This window comes from Rattus rattus, chromosome 2 (genome assembly GCF_011064425.1).
Source record: "Rattus rattus isolate New Zealand chromosome 2, Rrattus_CSIRO_v1, whole genome shotgun sequence".
Taxonomy (NCBI): Eukaryota; Metazoa; Chordata; class Mammalia; order Rodentia; family Muridae; genus Rattus; species Rattus rattus.
The window spans coordinates 90467709-90484800 of NC_046155.1; the positions used below are offsets into that span (position 1 = coordinate 90467709).

The 17092-nt window shown below is 47.0% G+C and overlaps 1 protein-coding gene across 1 annotated transcript in view; it reads left to right on the forward strand.

Annotated features, from left to right (window-relative positions):
• Positions 1 to 3728: 3728 nt before the first annotated feature.
• Positions 3729 to 17092, forward strand: part of Irag1 (inositol 1,4,5-triphosphate receptor associated 1) — a 113863-nt gene continuing 100499 nt past the window's right edge. The window contains exon 1 of the mRNA XM_032892901.1: positions 3729 to 4171. The gene's annotated coding sequence lies outside the window, so the exon portion shown is untranslated. The remainder of the gene's footprint in view (positions 4172 to 17092) is intronic.

The following is a 17092-nucleotide window of genomic DNA, read 5'->3' on the forward strand; positions in this document are numbered from 1 at the left end:
GGGATCTTGCGTTTGCAGTCTGTGGTTGGTCACTTGGGGACACTAGAATCACAGAGACCAGAGTTTGCACACTGCAGATGGTGGCAAGGTCCCTCAGCTCTCTACGGTAGATTTTTCGTCTAGGATGCAGGGGTGGGAAGCTCCATAACATGTGCACTGGGCAATGGTAGCAGTATTAGAACATGTATGCAAAGTGTCTGGCACAGTGCCTGTGATCCAGAGCTGAATGACACCTGTCGGTTGCCATGTCTACTGAGCTGGCCTCTCATTGTCCCTCACTCAGGGCCTGCTAAGTGCTGAGCCTTCTGGGAGTCCCTAAGTTAACAGGGAAGGGAAGCCAAGCTCCCAGAGAAGCTGTCCAGCAATCAACCCCAGGGCTTGGCAGGAAGCCATGTCTCCTCCCTTGGCGTCCCTCTGTCCCAGGATGAGCTTTTGTTTTCCTGGGCCCCAAAACTTCTTCCCTGGCCAGAGGTCAGATGGCCAGTCGAGTGCTTCCCTGAGCTGTGGGCTAGTATGCCTCTATTGGCCCATTGCTTCTGTGCTGAGGACACATGATGGTCGCTGATGGGATGAGTGATGAGCTGGAGATTTTGGTAGAGTGAGGCCAAATCCCTGTGTGGCTCCAGGAACATGGATAAATATAGCCAGAGTAATTGCTTATGTTCTTTTAAGGATTAAAAGTCAGCTTTCGGGCAAGCTGTGAGGCTCCGTGACCAGGACAGCAAGGGACACAGCTCCTTTTTTAGAGCTGTGGTCAGCACTCCGTGGGCATTGCTGGATCCTAGACCTCAGTGACGCCACTGTCACATGATTTAGGGGTCACGGAGAGGGCACAGATAGACAACAGGTGTCCTTATCGAATTCTATTAGCCAGTCCTGGGTCAGGTGACCAAAGGTATTCAGTCAACACTTCTTAAACTTTTGTTGGTGTTGCTCTTGGAGACAGGGTTTCTCTATATAACAACCCTGGCTGTCCTGGAAGTCACAGAGGTCCACCTGCCCCTGCTGGAATTAAAGATCTGTGCCACCACTGCTGGGCTTTAATTGCTATTTTAATCATGTGCATTTGTATGTGTCTGTGCATGTGGGTGCAGGGGCCCTCGGAGGATCAGAGGAGCTGTCGGATCCCCTGGAGCTGGAGTTACAGTCTGCCGTGAGTGTGCAGGGACCTGCATTGGAGTCCTCTGTCATAGCAGTGCGAGTTCATAAGCCTCTCTGCAGCCCCTTTGTATCAGTGAATATTGAGTGCATGAATGAAGAGTGCGTTTTAGTAATAACCACAGAATAAGAGCATCTACTTAACAGTAACTTCTCAATGTCAATTTTCCCATCCCAAAATACAGAACCGTGACATAAGCGCCACCACTGAGAGAAACTGATGGAAGATTTGGGGCTCTCTACTGTTTTTATAACTTCCGGTGTGCCTGCAATTATTCCAAAATAAAAATTAAAACACACGCACACCCAAATAACCAGCATCCCTGACATGGAGGAGGTGGTGCTGGGAGACAAACTAATGAAATCTCTGCCCAGAGCAATGCCTTTTGCATTATTCCGTATTATTACTGCGATTATTGAATGTGTGCACCTGACTTAATTCCCGTGGCCCAAGACTTTAAATGCACAACCAAGATACAGTGGATAGAGTGGTTAGTCTTTATTTTATTTCACTTTTATTTTGTGTGTGTGCACATATGTGGGCATGTGCATGTCCTGGTGGGCATGAAGAGGTCAGAGGTCAGCTTGTTGGAGTCAGTTCTCCATCGAGGTCCTGGGAATTGAATTTAAGTGGCCAGCCTTGCTAGCAGGCACCTTTACCCCTTGGCCCATCCCACTAGCCCCACATTCCTTTCCCATGGATAAGGTTCTACTCTTACTGGCTTGTGTGACAGCTTTTGTATGCACACACACACACACACACACACACACACACATGTGAGTGTGAGTATACGTGAATGGACATAAGTGTCTTTGTATGTATGTATACACTTTCCCCACCCATGTGGCAGAAGCTGCTCTCTTAGATATCTCCCCATGTACTAATGCATCTTAGAGCAGTGGTTCTCAACCTTCCTAAAGCTGTGACCCTTCAATACGGTCCCACATGCTGAAGTGACCCACAACCATGAAATCATTTCATTGCTACTTCATAACTGTAATTTTGCTACTGTTATGAATGGTAATGTAAATCTACGATATATAGGATGTCTGATATGCAAACCCAGTGGGGCCACGACCCATGGAATGAGAACCACTGCCTTAGCGGTTTTCCCATCACTACAGCAAGAGCTCCCTCCTCCTGTGTTATGGCTGCACCCATCTTCTTTTATGGCCCCCAAGTAGCGGACATTTATGTCATTCCTAATCCCCTTGCTTTTATAAACATTGCTGCAATGAGTAATCATGTTCATCAGTCATTTCCCAAGTGTGGGAGTTGTTTGTGAAATAAATTCCTAGAAGTAGAACTGGGTCGAAGGGCACGAGCCTTATAACCTCGTCAGTGCTCATGTGTCCTCTATAGACTTTGTTCCACTTTGCCGTCACCAAGCAATGTTTTGTAAAATGCTTGTAATTGAAGTGAGTTTTAAAAAGTCACTTGGTGACTGCTTTGCGAGTCTAGTGAAAGCTTTGGGCCTCTACCAAGAGAAACATGAACCAAGTGCTGGCTCAGAGACTTACCAAGGCCATCCGTGACCCCTGGGTTTAGAGCCATGGTGGAGGGGTGGTAGATGGCAAGGAGGAAGAAGTTGTAGATGGAACCACCTCAGCTCACCTAGGCCCGGCACTCAAGTTGCAGAGCATCTGAAGGGTTCTATTTCTTTGAGCCTCGATTTCTTTTTTTTTTTTTTAAAGAAAGATGCAATGTTTCTGTTTGATACGACACTTGTGAGATACTTGTTTTCTGGAAACGTATCCAATGCACTGCTAGGAATAACAATGGGTGTTTACTCAGAGGTTTACACGCATGCAAGTGTGTGTATACACTCACATGCACACAGGACTAACAAGTGATGGCCACTGTGGAGTTCTCAGGTTTAGCAAGTAAAAATGCCCAGTTTCATTTGAACTTCAAATGAGTAACATACAATCTTGTGGCACAAGAATGTATTTGGGGGCGTCCTTATATGGAAATAATTGTATTTCATTTGAGATTTTAATTTGAGTATCTGGTTGTCTAGCCACCCCTCCCAAGGGCTTCCCTGTTGGTGTGTCTAACTGCAGAAGGGGCTGTGGGGACCCCATGTGGTTGTGTTAGGGTTGACAGCCTTGGGCACTGTATCTGAGGACGGTGAGGACAGGGTGTGGACTTCCAGCCTTCCTCACCTGCCTTGAAGTTATTCAGGGCTGGACACTCTTCTTTGCCTTTCCAGTACCAATGAGACCCTGATCACAGTGTCCTGATTTTTCACTATTGTCCCACTGCAGAGATGAATAGACTGAGGCTTGCCATGTTATGGCTCTGAGACTGTTAAGCGGAGGAAGTGGGACTGACCCCTGGGGCTGCTGCCAGACCTGGACTTAGTTGATCCCCTCCATCATGCCCTGTTCTCTCTGGCAATCCCGAGGGTTTAAGATGGGAGCAGCCTCCGCCTCCAAATCCCTGGGACAGAAAACATTCCCAGCTTCTCCTGGCAGAGAGCCAGGATCTTATCTGGGCTCACACGCTTGCTGGACACTCAGGGGTGGGAGGCTAGTCTGCAGATGTCCCCTTCCTCCCCCTCTGGCAAAGACAGAGTCCAGCATCTTCAACTGCCCCCCAAGGCACTCATCAGCTATGGGGGTGCGCCTGCAAAAGCCCAGGGTTAGGGGCTACTATTCAGGCCCAACTTTCCTTGAACCCTGAGGCTGGCTGGAAGGCATCTCCTGCTTTTAGCCCAGAGGCAGGCTGCAGTGGGCCCTGGTGGAACACTGGTTCCCAGTCCCAGCCCCTCATCCAGCCCCTCTCTGAGGAGGAGGCAGGCAGCAGGGCTCTGCAGCCAGAGCTTTGCAGCTTGGAGCTCTGGAGCCAGATGTAACATTGACCTTAAATGGTAAAAGCTCCCCAGAGTGAAGAGAGGCTGGCCGGGGAGGAAAGAGGAATAACTCAGTTTTAGGTAAGTCATCGCTATTGCCTAGAATAACCTGCCTCTTCAGCCCGAGGGAAGCAGAGAGGCGCCTCTCCTCCTTAAAGGTACAGGGCACTGGGATGGGGGCACTTAACTTTAAGTTGCAGGGGAGGTGGCCTAGTTGGGTGATATTTTAGCCGAGGCTTTTTATTGTTGCTGTCTTAAGTTTTAAATAAGAAACGAAACGCTCGATCCTCACTAAATCCTGCCCCTTCTACTTGCTGTTGGAAAGCATGCACAGTTTTGGGTAAAGATGTGACTGCTCACTAAGCCCCTTACTCCTGACTTTCCTGCAGGATCCTTTGAGACAGTAGAGCAGTAGAGAAATGCCAGAGCTGTGCAAGACAGGCAGGGCGGCCTTTCTTCCCTGGGGCTTCCTGGGTCTCTCCTTCCTTCCTTCCTTCTCAAGTCTTGTGTGTGCGAACCCCTGTTTGTCCGGCCATCTTCATCATTGACTCTTGTCCATTTCCATGCTTGACCTTCCTGACCTGGGCTCTGGACACAGTCCCTGTTTCTATCTCTGTCCTCATCTCTCTTTTTGTATCTATCCCCTGGCCCACCACATCGTGTGCCCTGTCACAGTTCTGTCTCTGTCTCTCTGTTTCTCTGTGTCTCTCTGTGTCTCTGTCTCTGTCTCTCTCTGTCTCTCTGTCTCTCTGTCTCTCTGTCTCTCTGTCTCTCTGTCTCTGTCTCTCTGTCTCTCTCTCTCTCTCTGTGTGTGTGTGTGTGTGTGTGTGTGTGTGTGTGTGTGTGTGTCTGAGCCTGTGTCCTACCCTGTACCTCTCCAGAGGTCATTGGAGGCTATTCCCAGAGTGAGTGGCACTCAGGCAGGTTTTCTCAAACAGAAGGGAGCAGAGCAAGGCTCAGGAGAAGCCCAGCTGCAGGCCGCCTCCTGTGCAGTAAACAGTTGTAAAAGCTGGAGAGGCCTCACAGTCTGCATAAACAGCAGCATGGCCCCGGGACCCCTGGCTGGCGCTCCTTCCTCCACAAGTGACAGCTGCTGCTCTTAACACTCTTCAGGCAGCCCTCGGGTGGCAGAGAAAGCAAGGCAACCCTGAACTTGGCTGAGCTGTATTCTGCATGGAGGGAGAGAGAGCTGCTAGGGTTGGCAGGCTGGAGTACAAGTGAGGCAGGCTCTGGGAGGAAGGGCCTCTCCCCCAACAAGAGGTGACCCACTCTAGCTATTGGGGCACGTGCCATCACTCCTCATTTCAACGACTCACCTACGTCACACAAGAAGGGCCAGAGCTAGGATTGGAAAGTATGTCTATGCGGGTCCCCACCTGACAACTGTGAGCACCTCCAGTAGTGGCCTCTGGTTTTCAGCTAAGTGATAAAGCAGTTGTCACTGTTATATTTGGTTCATATTTCAGGTGCATGCATGCGTGTGTGCATATGTGTGTGCGTGTGTGTTGGAGATGGCTGTTTGTGTTCAAGCCCATGTCTCTTTCTATATCTGTGGTGGCCAGTCATTTCCACGCACCCTTTATGACTCTTTTGGAAGGAAAACTGCAAATTGCCACAACATGAACAAGACATTGCCCATCGATGTATTTTCTGAGCCACAGAGAAGTTGTACAGCTGATTAGATCCCAGTTGGCCGTCTCCAGGGGTACTGCTCTTGACACTCCCCATCCCCCACACACCCATGCCCTCTTCACCTCTGCTGGGCCCTGTTTCTGAGAGGATGGTGGTAAGAGCACAGACACTCCTCATGCTATATCTGGAGCTTTCACATGAAGTGTCACATGACTCTACAGCATAGGGGTCCCTCAGCTTTACAGGTGGGGCACTTGGGCTAGAAGGTGTTTAGCACCACACCCAGCATCTTAGGTAGATTAAGAGTCAATGATTCCCGTTCCCAGTAGCCCCTGGGGCTCTTAGTTAGGGATAAGGCATTCTGGGAGTCAGGGGAAGAAACTGGATTGTTTACACAATGAATGGGCTTCAGCCAGAAGGCTGAAGTCTGTAAAAGGAGTCCACACTGTGTGTCCCATACCCCAAATGATGCCAGGAGCCTACTGTGTTCAGAGTCAATCATTTTTGGATGAATGAACAGGTGCAACACTTCTAAGCTTTGTCTTGGTTAAAAGGACTCAGGTTTATTGAGCATTTGCTTCTGCTGGCCAGAATCTTGTTGTCTGGCTTAAAGGATGCTGCATGGGGAGGTGCTGACTATATAGCTCTTCTTGCTTTTTCAACCGAGTAGCCTTGACAGGGTCACTGGGCTGGACAGTCATCTTCAGTGTGGGTTGACAGTTTGTTTAATGCCCAGGGTCCAGGTAGAGAGATAGTAACTGCCCTTGCACCTTGGGGAGCTGATTCAGAGCAGGGAGGGAGATGGAGCACTGAGGTCTGGGATAGTAAGTGCACAGGAAAAGCGGAGAAAAGGAAGTTAACTGAGTTGCCCCTGTGTGCTCAGACCTCGTCCCCACATGCTCTTCAAGTCAATAATTATCTACAACTCAGGATGCTGTACCTTAGAGACACACAGCTGCTGCTCCTACTGAGTGCCAGTGCAGGCTGGCTCTCTCCAGGACAGGACAACTTCTGCAGTAGATGTCATCCTACCTGTAGCTAGTAACTCAAGTCTCAGGAGTAGTTATCGAGTACTGCTGTCCAAAGGAGGACTCAAGAAGAGAGGAGAAATCAAGAAGAAGAGCCATCCTACCAGCCTAGGTCAGTCTCACATGATGGACCTTTGGACCTGGCACCTGAGGAGAGCAAACTCCTGCCTGTGACCTTGGGCTGTGACCTTGAGCAAATCTTGCCTTCCCTGCCAGGGACTTCTCTAGGGGAGATAGAAAGCAAGTAGCAGGAAAGCTTATCCAGCCAGTGACAGATGCAAAAAGGTGTGCTAAGACTGCACTTGGGCACAAGATTGGACCCTTCTACATTCCATCATGGATTAGGAAGGGGTTCACGAAGCCCCACCCCTCCCTGAGGAGCTATTGACAGTTAATGGTAACCTGGTGTCATTTCTTCATTGGTGTAGCCATTAAGGTGCTTATACTTTAGGAAGTAACCCCTTACCCATGCTCACAGAGACTCAGTGAGTCAAAAAATAAACAATTAAAAAGGTACAGAAGACAAAGACTAATGGAGGAGAGGGGGAGCAGGAATTAGGGGTGGGAACAAGAGAGAGTACTGAGGGTGAATTTGGTGACAATGCATTATGTATGAAACTGTCAAGACAATGCTAAACTCAACCAAATGTCTTTTCAATAACAACATGATTAAATAACATAATTATAGCTGTTACTACAAAAGGAACTGGTCTTAATCAGCACTGGTTACTTATTATTTTCCTTTATTTACAATTTTTATTCAGTTATTTTCCAGTAGTAAAAGTAGTCTTTGCTCCTACTAAACTTTATTGGGGAAATATAGAAATGAATATAAAAAAATAAACTCAGAAGTAATTATAAAGAGAAGAACCACTTCAGAATTTCATCATTCAGAGATAGGTATTGCTAGTATTATGGTAGATTTATTACTTATACCTTTATCATGTAAATACTGACCAGGCCAGATTCTGCTTAGCTTGAGATCATGTGAGATTGGCCATGTTTTGAGAGAGACATCTATACGCTCCTCTCTGTCCTTCTCCTCTCCGCCATTTTTTTTCTTCTGAGACGAGGTCTTAGGTAGTTCAGACTGGTCTCAAACTCAACAAGTAGCTGAAGATGGCCTTGAACTTCTGACCTTGTGCCTCTGTACCCACTACTCTTAGTACATGTGCTGCGGCTTATCAAGCTTAGGGCTCAGTGTGTTCTGGGTGTCATAGTTATTTTTGTCAAGTTGACACAAACCTAAGACTACCTGGGAGGAAGGAACCTCAACTAAGAAAGTGTTCCTACCAGATTGGCCCATGGCCATGCCTGTGGGAGCATTTTCTTAATGGATGATTGATGTGGAAGGGCCCAGGCTATATAAGAAAGGAAGCTGAACAAGCCACGGGAAGCAAGCTGGTAAGCAATATTCTTCTGTGGGTTCTGCATGGAGAGCTTGCCTTGAGTTCCCACCTTGGCTTCTCTCTCTCCATGTTGCTTTTGTTCATGGTTTTACCTCAGCAACAGAGAACAAACTTGAACACTAGGCAAGCAGCCTAGCAATTGAGCTACAGTCCATCCCTGTAGAGTCTTTATATTGTTCTATATTTTTATAAAGCTAAGACCTTGAATGGGCCTTGTAAGTCTAATTTTTTTTGTTGTACATCCCACTGTGGTCTTCTGTCTGTGCGATGTTAATGATTCTTCAAGCATAATGGTTTTGCAGTGGATTCACCACGCGGAGTCATGTTAGCTGTGGACGTTCCTGTTAGTCCTGTTAATTGGCCTTCCTGTTAGTGGTGTTTGCAGTGTGGGCTTCCCTCGAGGATTATCTGAGGGACACACATGACATGGTGGCTGTTCCACGTTTGCAGCATGTGTAGTTCTTAGAGGTGGATATGTACTGTGTGGCCTGATGTCTGTCAGTGGGCCACTGGCCAGCTTTACATACAGGGAATCACACAGATCTATTTCTACGTCCTCTCTGTCATTTGTACCCAAGGAGGAATTCTGTATTTGAAGACCAACGTCTGGGAATGAGAATTGCTAAAACTAGGACAGGCCTGGGCAGATTGGGAAGCCCAGTGTGACTTTAAGAGCTTTCTTACACTTCCTCGTCTCTCTTCTTGGTAAAACGAAAGCAGGTCTTGGTGCAGAATCTTTGGCGAGCAATAGTTGGAATATAATAATTTGTTTTGATTGTGTTTATAGTTCTCTGTGCTAACTGGTGCTGACTTTTGTCACTTTAGATAGAACTTAGATTTCCCTTTTAAATACGTGCAACGGTGGTTGCTGGCATTGAACATCCAGCTGTGTGCTGGGTGGTGGCCTGCGCTTCACAGAGGTGGCTCATGAAGCTATCATGGCAACCCCTCCAGGCAGCTGTCACTTTTGTCTTCAGCATACAGATGAGGCACAGAGAGGGAAGGGCAAGGAACGTGCCCAATAACACGAATTTAGTAAATGGTAGAGCCTAGATTTCAACCTTGGTTCACGGCTCATAAATGAAAGCATATGAAGTAAATAGATGAATACACAAGCAAAACTGATCAGGGTCATGTGCACAGGCCTAGTTAGCCTATAGCTTGTGGAACAATGGGTAACAGTACTGGTAGTGTGGCAGGAGCTCATCCCTGTGAGGAATAAGCATGCACACTGCTCACAGCCTACCGTGTGTGTTGGTGGGGGGAGGATGGAGTTCCTAGAGTGGCCTCCCTTGTGTAGGGACACACAGGCCGTAGCCACTTGCTGACACACTAAACAGTAGAAGTTTCCAGAGGCTCAGCGGAGGCAGTCAAAAGTACCAAGCACAATGAGATCAAAGCCCAGCTCCACAGGTTGCCTTGTGCCCTTAGGCAAAAGGCCTGACCTTTCTCTTCTCCATCCTATAATTTTATCAGTAGGGCTGCTCAAAGGGTCATTATGAAGAGGAAATGGGATATTTATCATGGGGTATTTATCGGAACCATTGCACATGTAAAGCCCTCTTTTAAACCATCATGATTAGTCCTGAGGAAAGGGCTCAGGTAAAGCGCTTGCGGTTCAAGTGTGAGGATTTGAGTTCAGATCCTCAGTTTGAGGATGTAATCCATCAGGTTGGAGAGCATGGTCACAGGGGCAGCTGAGACTGTGGCAGGGTGAGCTGCTTGCTCACTGGGCAGATCAGGAAGCACAGGAGGAAGAATCTGGTATTCAGTTGGCTTTCTCCCTTCTCCCTTGTGTTTAGTCTAGAGCTCAGTCCACAGGTACTGCCCATATTTGGAGTGGGTCTTCTCTCTGGAAATGCCCTCACAGACATACCCAGGGGTGTGCCTCACCAATGGCCTAGGTGTTTCTGAACCCAGTCAAGTTGACAATGAAGAACAATTGTCACCAAGTTAGACATTGTGGCAGTCATGACTGTGACCTTTCATGATAACTATGACACATGATACCACCACTGGGAAATAGTTATGAAATATTAAGGAAGTTCATTTGTTTCTATTTTAAAAATAAAAATAGAAAACAGTTTCCAAAGTTTTTTCCCCTATGTTCTGTTGGGCTATCCTGTGTTTTTGTTTGTTTGCTTGTTTGCTTGTTTTGCTTATTTTGGAGACAAGATCTTGTTATGTAGCCCAGGCTGGCCTTCATGATTCTCTTGCCTAATCGCCCAAATGGCGGGGTTTCCTGCATGCACCTGATCCATAGACCTGGCATGTCTTGTATTTCATGGGTGGGCCAACTATATAATGAGGGCCATTGCTCTAGGATGCAGGCCCAGCCTTCCCAGACTCCAGTGATTCCTAGTCTCTTTATTTTCAGAAGAAAGATCTTGAATGATTCAGTATGAGATCAGCAGTGATAATCAATGGTCAAGGTTAAGGAACAGAATGTGATTATGGTTATATCAATGGTTCTCAACCTGTGGGTCCTGACCCCTTCAGGGGGTTGAACATAGGGTTTGCATATCAGATATTTACACAGATATCTTGCACATCAGATTTTTACATTGTGATTTATAACAGTAGCAAAAATTACAGTTATGAAGTAGCAACAAAATAATTTTATGGTTGGTGGTTACCACAACATGAGGAACTGTATTAAAGGGTCACAGCATTAGGAAGGTTGAGACCAACTGCCTTATATGCAAGGTTCCCTCAAGAAGGGGAAACTGCTAAAATCAATAGTGTCTTCAAAAGAAGTTTTGACTTGTTAACTTGAAGTGACCTTTCTAATGTGGAGTGGCCTTTCTGCCCCATTGCATACCCAGAGAATGGTATTCATCACGTGTGAGAGTTTTGCCTTTACTCACTGGACGGCAGCTTTACTTCCTTGTTCCTTGCCCTGTATGGCCAACATATACAGCACAGGCCGTCTAGGATTTTCCCTGACTTGGGGGGCAGACTATTTCCCAGTTCTGCTGGGCTCAGCAAAGGAAAACAGGTATGGGAGGTGGTGGGTTTCAAGGATTTCATGTCTTAGACCTAGAGATGCTTGGCCAATTGTCCCTAGACCAGCATTTCTACAGTTTGGAAGGCACCAAAGTCATTTGTGCACACAAAGCACCTTCCCAGAGTTCAGAGAGGAAGAATCCATTTGCTGAAGTCTATAGTGGTGTGTGTGTGTGTGTGTGTGTGTGTGTGTGTGTGTGAACAAGAACAACAACAACAACAACATGTTTGTTGTTATTATTGCTATAATAGCCAGCTTTTGTTGAGTGTCAGCTAAATACTATATACGATATAGGCCAACACTTGTTGAGTGTTTGGTGCATTATTTATATTATTTCAAATTTTTGCTCTCTGTGAGGTAGTTAATAGTGTTATCTCTCTTCTTTTTTAAGAAAATTGAGCTAGGATCACACAGGTATTAGCACCAAGCCACATCGCCCTTGGTTGCTAAGTGCACACAGCACATTGGGGGATAAAAAATTCTAATCCCAGCAGTTGGGAGGCAGAGGCAGGCAGATCTCTATGAGTTTGAGGCCAGCTTGGGGGTACATAGTGATTTCCAAGACAACTCCAAAGCAAGACCTTGTCTGTATAGAGAAAGCAAGAGCCATAAATAGCGAGGGCAAGGGGAGGGTGGAATTCACACTCGGGAGTTGACCAGGCCAGGAGGGAAGTATAGGTGAGTTAGCAAGATTAGCCCAAGGGGTTGGAGAGATGACTCAGAGGTTAAGAGAATTTGCAGCTCTTGGAAAAGGCGTGGGTTTCCCCCCTTGCACTCTAATGGCAACTCAAAACCATTTGTAACTCCAGTTTCAGGGTATCCAACACTCTTCTGGTCTTCATGTGCACTGCATGTGTACAGTGCACCTACTTACATGCTGACAAACACTTAGATCCATAGTAATAAACATAAACAAAAAAGGTCTGCTCATTGTGCGTTTCCAGAGGGGTCTAAGGGAGGGTCGTATTGTGGCAGGGTTTTCATGGGTCCACAGCAGGCAGAGCATGACTAGATGAGAAGACCCTCGCAGGTTTGAAGACAGTGAAGGTTGTTCAATACCCACTCCTGGTGTGCCCTGTCCTGAGAAGAAAGGGAGCTAACACACAAGGCTCCCTGCTTCTGAGCCTGACTCATGCTGTGCCCATGGGCAGACTGTCTCGTTTTTCCCAGAGGCTCGATTCCTCACCGTAAATTGTTTATTCTGCAAGGCCTAGGGATCTACCCGACAGTTGCGTGATTAAGGCCATCCCAGGGCAATAATTGTGACAGACACTGTGTGGATGACAAGGAGGGGCCTTGCAGGTGTGTTTAAGAGCCAGCTGTTATGACTCACCCTCTGAAAGGCCCTGCAGTGCCCCTGGGGACAGCTGGGCTGGCATCAGTCTGTGCTTAAGAAAACATTTACTGTTGGAGAAATGCCTGTCTCCCATCATTTTGTTAACAAGACGCTTGATTCATGCTTCAGTTTAGACATTCGCCTCTCAGATCAGAGCCGATGATCTTGTTTTCATCCTTAGCAGAGCTGTGATAGCCTGGTCCCTTTCCTCATGTCATGAGTTCCGTTGTTCTAGGCTTTCTGACTCTGGGAGCAGGAGAGTACTCATAGACCCTGGAGGTCAGTTCCTGGGAAGGGATGGACCTTGTAGACATCAGAATTGGGAGGAATCCAGCAGGCCTTGGGCACACCTTCAGAGTTCTCAAAGTGGAGGAGAATTTTCGAATTCAGGAAGACCCAGAGACTGCAGCCAACACCCACCCACACAGCATTCGCTTTGATGCTGTCTCCTATATTCGCCTGGTGACGGTGACCATAGAACCTGTACCTGTGTGACTTCTCAGGAATTCCCCAGAGTTCAGTTGTAGCCATGATTAGGTGACATAACCAAACTCTGTCTGCAGGCCCTCATTGGCATCCTGTCGACCCCAGGAACTTTTGTCTTCGCGGCTCTCTTCCTCCTTCAGGAAAATATTTACAGGCCAGGAATGTGGCTCAGTTGGTTGAATGTTTGCTTACCATGCACAGAGCCCTGCGTTCCACCCCATAAAACGGGGAGTGATGGCCCACATCTGGACTCAGCACTTGAGAGGTGGAGGAAGAGGTTCAGGAGTCTAAGGTCGTCCTCGGCTAAAGAGACTAAATAATAAACCCAAACTTAAAGTGTTATTTTCTAGGCTGGTGGGAAGATAAACACATCCACTGAAACATTCTTTGACCTAAAAGTCCGTTTTTTTTTTTCCTTCTGATTTTGGAATCCTAGTGCTTTTGTGGGTTCTTGGCCCTGGTCCCTCTGTATCTGATGGGGAAGTTAGTGCTGTCCACGTTACCCAGTTACCTTGAATACATCTGGAGACTGTGATGCCTGGAATTGAGGGACAGCTGCAGAATCCTGAGGGCTGCCACACATGTACAACTTCACACTCTGAACCTTCACCAGGCCTTGGCCACAGTCTATAAATCTGTCCCCTGGCACACTGAGAAATGGCTGGATCCCAGGAAACACATTGTTTCCCTCAAACCTTAGCAAGTCCAGGATGGACTCTTGGGAGGTATCTCAGTCAGTAAAGTTCTTGCTATGTAAACGTGGGGATATAAGCTGGATCCCCAGAATCTACACAAAGCTAGGTGTGGTGGTATATGCTTGTAACACCAGCACCAGGAGGGGAGACAGGTAAATCCTTTGGCCTCATTGGATACCCAACCTAGACCTACTTGGTTAGTTCCAACAAGAGACCTTGTCTTAAACAAAGAAAAAAGCAAGGTGAAAATGCCTCCTGACCTCTGGACTTCACGTACACAGGCACACAGGCCAATAAGGAAGGTGTATCCAGTATTCAAAACTCATGTAAATGCTAACATTCCTGGATAACTGTGCACTCTCCTCCTCTGTGCCACCCCCCAGGGACAAGTGAGACAAAGGGTTGTAAATCATCTTCTGGGTCACTGCTCCTGTTTTTTATTTTTTACTTTTTCTGAGACACCAGTGTTCTGGAGCCATCTCTACAGGAAGCCAGCCCTCAGCCCAGGGGTGAAACAGATCTACTTACAACCCCAAGTGACTAGTCTTACAGGCACCCTTCTCTCTCACCTCCGGACTTATGTTTAACAGGGGACGCTTTGCCTAGGAAAAAAAATGGCTTGACAAAATAAGGCTGGAAGACGCTAAGTTCTGTCATACTTTTCTGGATATTTACCTTGCGCATTTGTGCCCTAAGTGCTCAGAGATGCCGTGCAGAGCGGAAGCCGATCGTGTGTCAAGATCCCCAACTGTGAGCACTTTCTTCTCAGAGCCCTTCCCTTCACTTAGACATGCTCAGGAATGGCTGGCCGCGTGTTTGTGCCGTGCTTGAATGGTGTGGGGTAGATTGCCAAATACCTACAGGGTCCTCAGCTCTTGCAGAACCACCACCAAAGTCCAGCTCATCTCCAATGCCTGGGAGACAGATGGTGGGTGAGAAAAGGGAAAACAGGCTCTGAGGTCCCCGTAGGATCCCGTTGCCTGTGATTCTGGAAACATCATGGAGCCCCAGCATCTCTGTTTGAAATGGCATCCTCTCATAGGCTCTCAAGACCTGGGGCAGGCCTCCTGTGAGCAGGGAAGGTTGGCACTGCATCCTGTCATCTCTTGCCTGTCTTATTTTTGTTACTTCCTGTTCCCATGTGGCTATGGGAGCCTCTAGTACGCAGGATAGCATGGCTCCATCACTTTGGTTTGGAGGTCACCAGGATTCCTTAGTCCAAGAGCTGATTTCTCCTTGAGAATGGAGGAGACACTCCTGTGACCAACGAGAGACCAAGGAGGGAATCCATAGAGCGTTGACTGACTGTGGGTTGTTAGGCTCACCTCGGTGGAAAGATGAGAAGAGGCCACCCAGCTAGGACTCTAGACAGTGGTGGGATACCCAGGAAAGGCACACGACATTTCCCAGCAAATGGGCAGAATCTGCCCCGGGAGAAATGAGCTGCCATCCAGGCCTGGTGCTGTAAGGCTGTAACCTTAGCTATTGGAGAGGCTGTGAGTCTAGGGTCAGCCTGGGCAACTTAGTGAGATCCTGACTTAAAATTAAAACGCTGAAAATGCGCCAGGGATATAGTTTGGCGACAGAGCACTTGCCTAGCATGTCCAGAGCTCCTGATTGCGTCTTCAGTACAGCAGAATAAAATTTAAAAAAATTTAGTTTTGTGGCAGTGCTCACAGAAGCCTGGCCAGGCCTGACCATCACCCAGCAGGGGCTGAATCTAAACAATGATGGTCCAATTTCAGAACCGATTTCAGAAAGGCAACTATTTCAAAATGACCTTGGATAGAGAGACAGATGGCCCTGTGGTGGTGTGGAAAGGGCTGGATTGGAGTGTTAGTCTTGGCAGGACCTTCATGGACATGTGGTCTTGCCAAGTCCCTTCTGCATCTATAGGACAGGCCTAACAGTATCCGCCTGGCAGTATTGTATAAATATATTCAGTACTAGACAGGAAATCACTTGCACACTGGAAAGGTTCCAAACAGAAAGAGATTAAAACTCCCCTTCAAGGAGCCACAAGGACAGAGAAATCATGATGAAATTCCACTAAGGAACCTTGGCCTCTCTTCTCACAACGTCATCTAAACAAAGACTTACTTGTGTTGGTGAGGACGAGAGGTAATGAGATTAAGTCACATGGCTTGGAAGTTCCACTTTCAGGCATTTAACACCTGAAAATAGGTATTCCAACAAAGGTGGGTATAGTGATATATATATATATATATATATATATATATATATATATATATATTTCCAATAGCTAAAAGGCAGAAATAATCCACATGTCTATAAACTGATAAATCAATGAACAAAATATGAGATAGCCATACGATGGGATATCAGTCAACTATAGAAAGTTATGATAAATGCTACAGCACAGATGAGCTTCAAAACAGACACAAAATCTGTATACAGAAGGCAAATTAGAGCTATCTTCCAACTCTCAGAATATATCTCTTAGAGAAGTCCAGCCCCTGAGGGAATGTGGTTTCACTCTTGAACCTTCATTCTTAGGAATTAAGAGAGCCACCCACAGCACTTCTCCAAAGGACCATTCATTTCTAAAAATTTATTTCCTTGTTGTCATTGTTATTATTATTATTATTATTATTATTACTATCATCATCATTATCATTTTTATTAAGAGTCTCATGGAGCTCAGGTTGGCCCCGGACTCCTTATGTAGTTAAGGCTGGCCTTGAACTCCTCTTGTCTGTACCTCCAAAGTGCTAGGAGTTTCCCAGGTGGGTGTTCCTGCTCTCCTAAGCCATGTGCCAGGTTAAAGGTCTCCAATTCAGTAACAGCAAGTGGAAGGTACAACTCGAGAATTTCCTACTTGGGAGGCAACTTGGCCAATGCAGGGCAGAGAGGGACCAGGCAGAATGGGGATAAACCAGGAGAGCCTAGGGCAGCTGGGATGGGAGTTAAGGTCTGACAAAGTCATGCTGGGAAAACAGGGATGGTTTAGAAATAGCGACATCATTCCCAAGGGACTGGCCCGGTTAAGGATGGAAGGCAATTTTAGATGCTCTGAGGCCTATTTTTGGAGACAGAATCACATTAGTTTCCCGCTGCTTTAAATGGTAGACATTTAGGGAGCCCTGAAGGAGCTCAAAGTCTGCTCTCCACCCAGCATTGATGTCGTATGCTCGGAATCTGCAGGCCCTTGTCTATGCCCTTCCTCCCCAGACTGTTTCTCTGTGCTACCCAGCATTGGAAACACTCAATGCTAACTTCTCCAGTCTGCCATCTTGGGAAATGACAAAGCCAATTCAGGCACATGGGCAGCTTGGGTTCTGGCTAAACCTAGAGTTTGGGGGAAAAAAGAGATCAGAACCCAAACATCCAGAAACTTCTCTGGCCTTGTTTCCCAGCCGAGTTGTGAGGAAGCTAACACTGTGTGGAGATCACAGCTACCCTTCCTACTGAACTGAATGTTTTTTCAGGTATCCATCAGCAGCAGGAGAGCCTTAACAGAGGGAG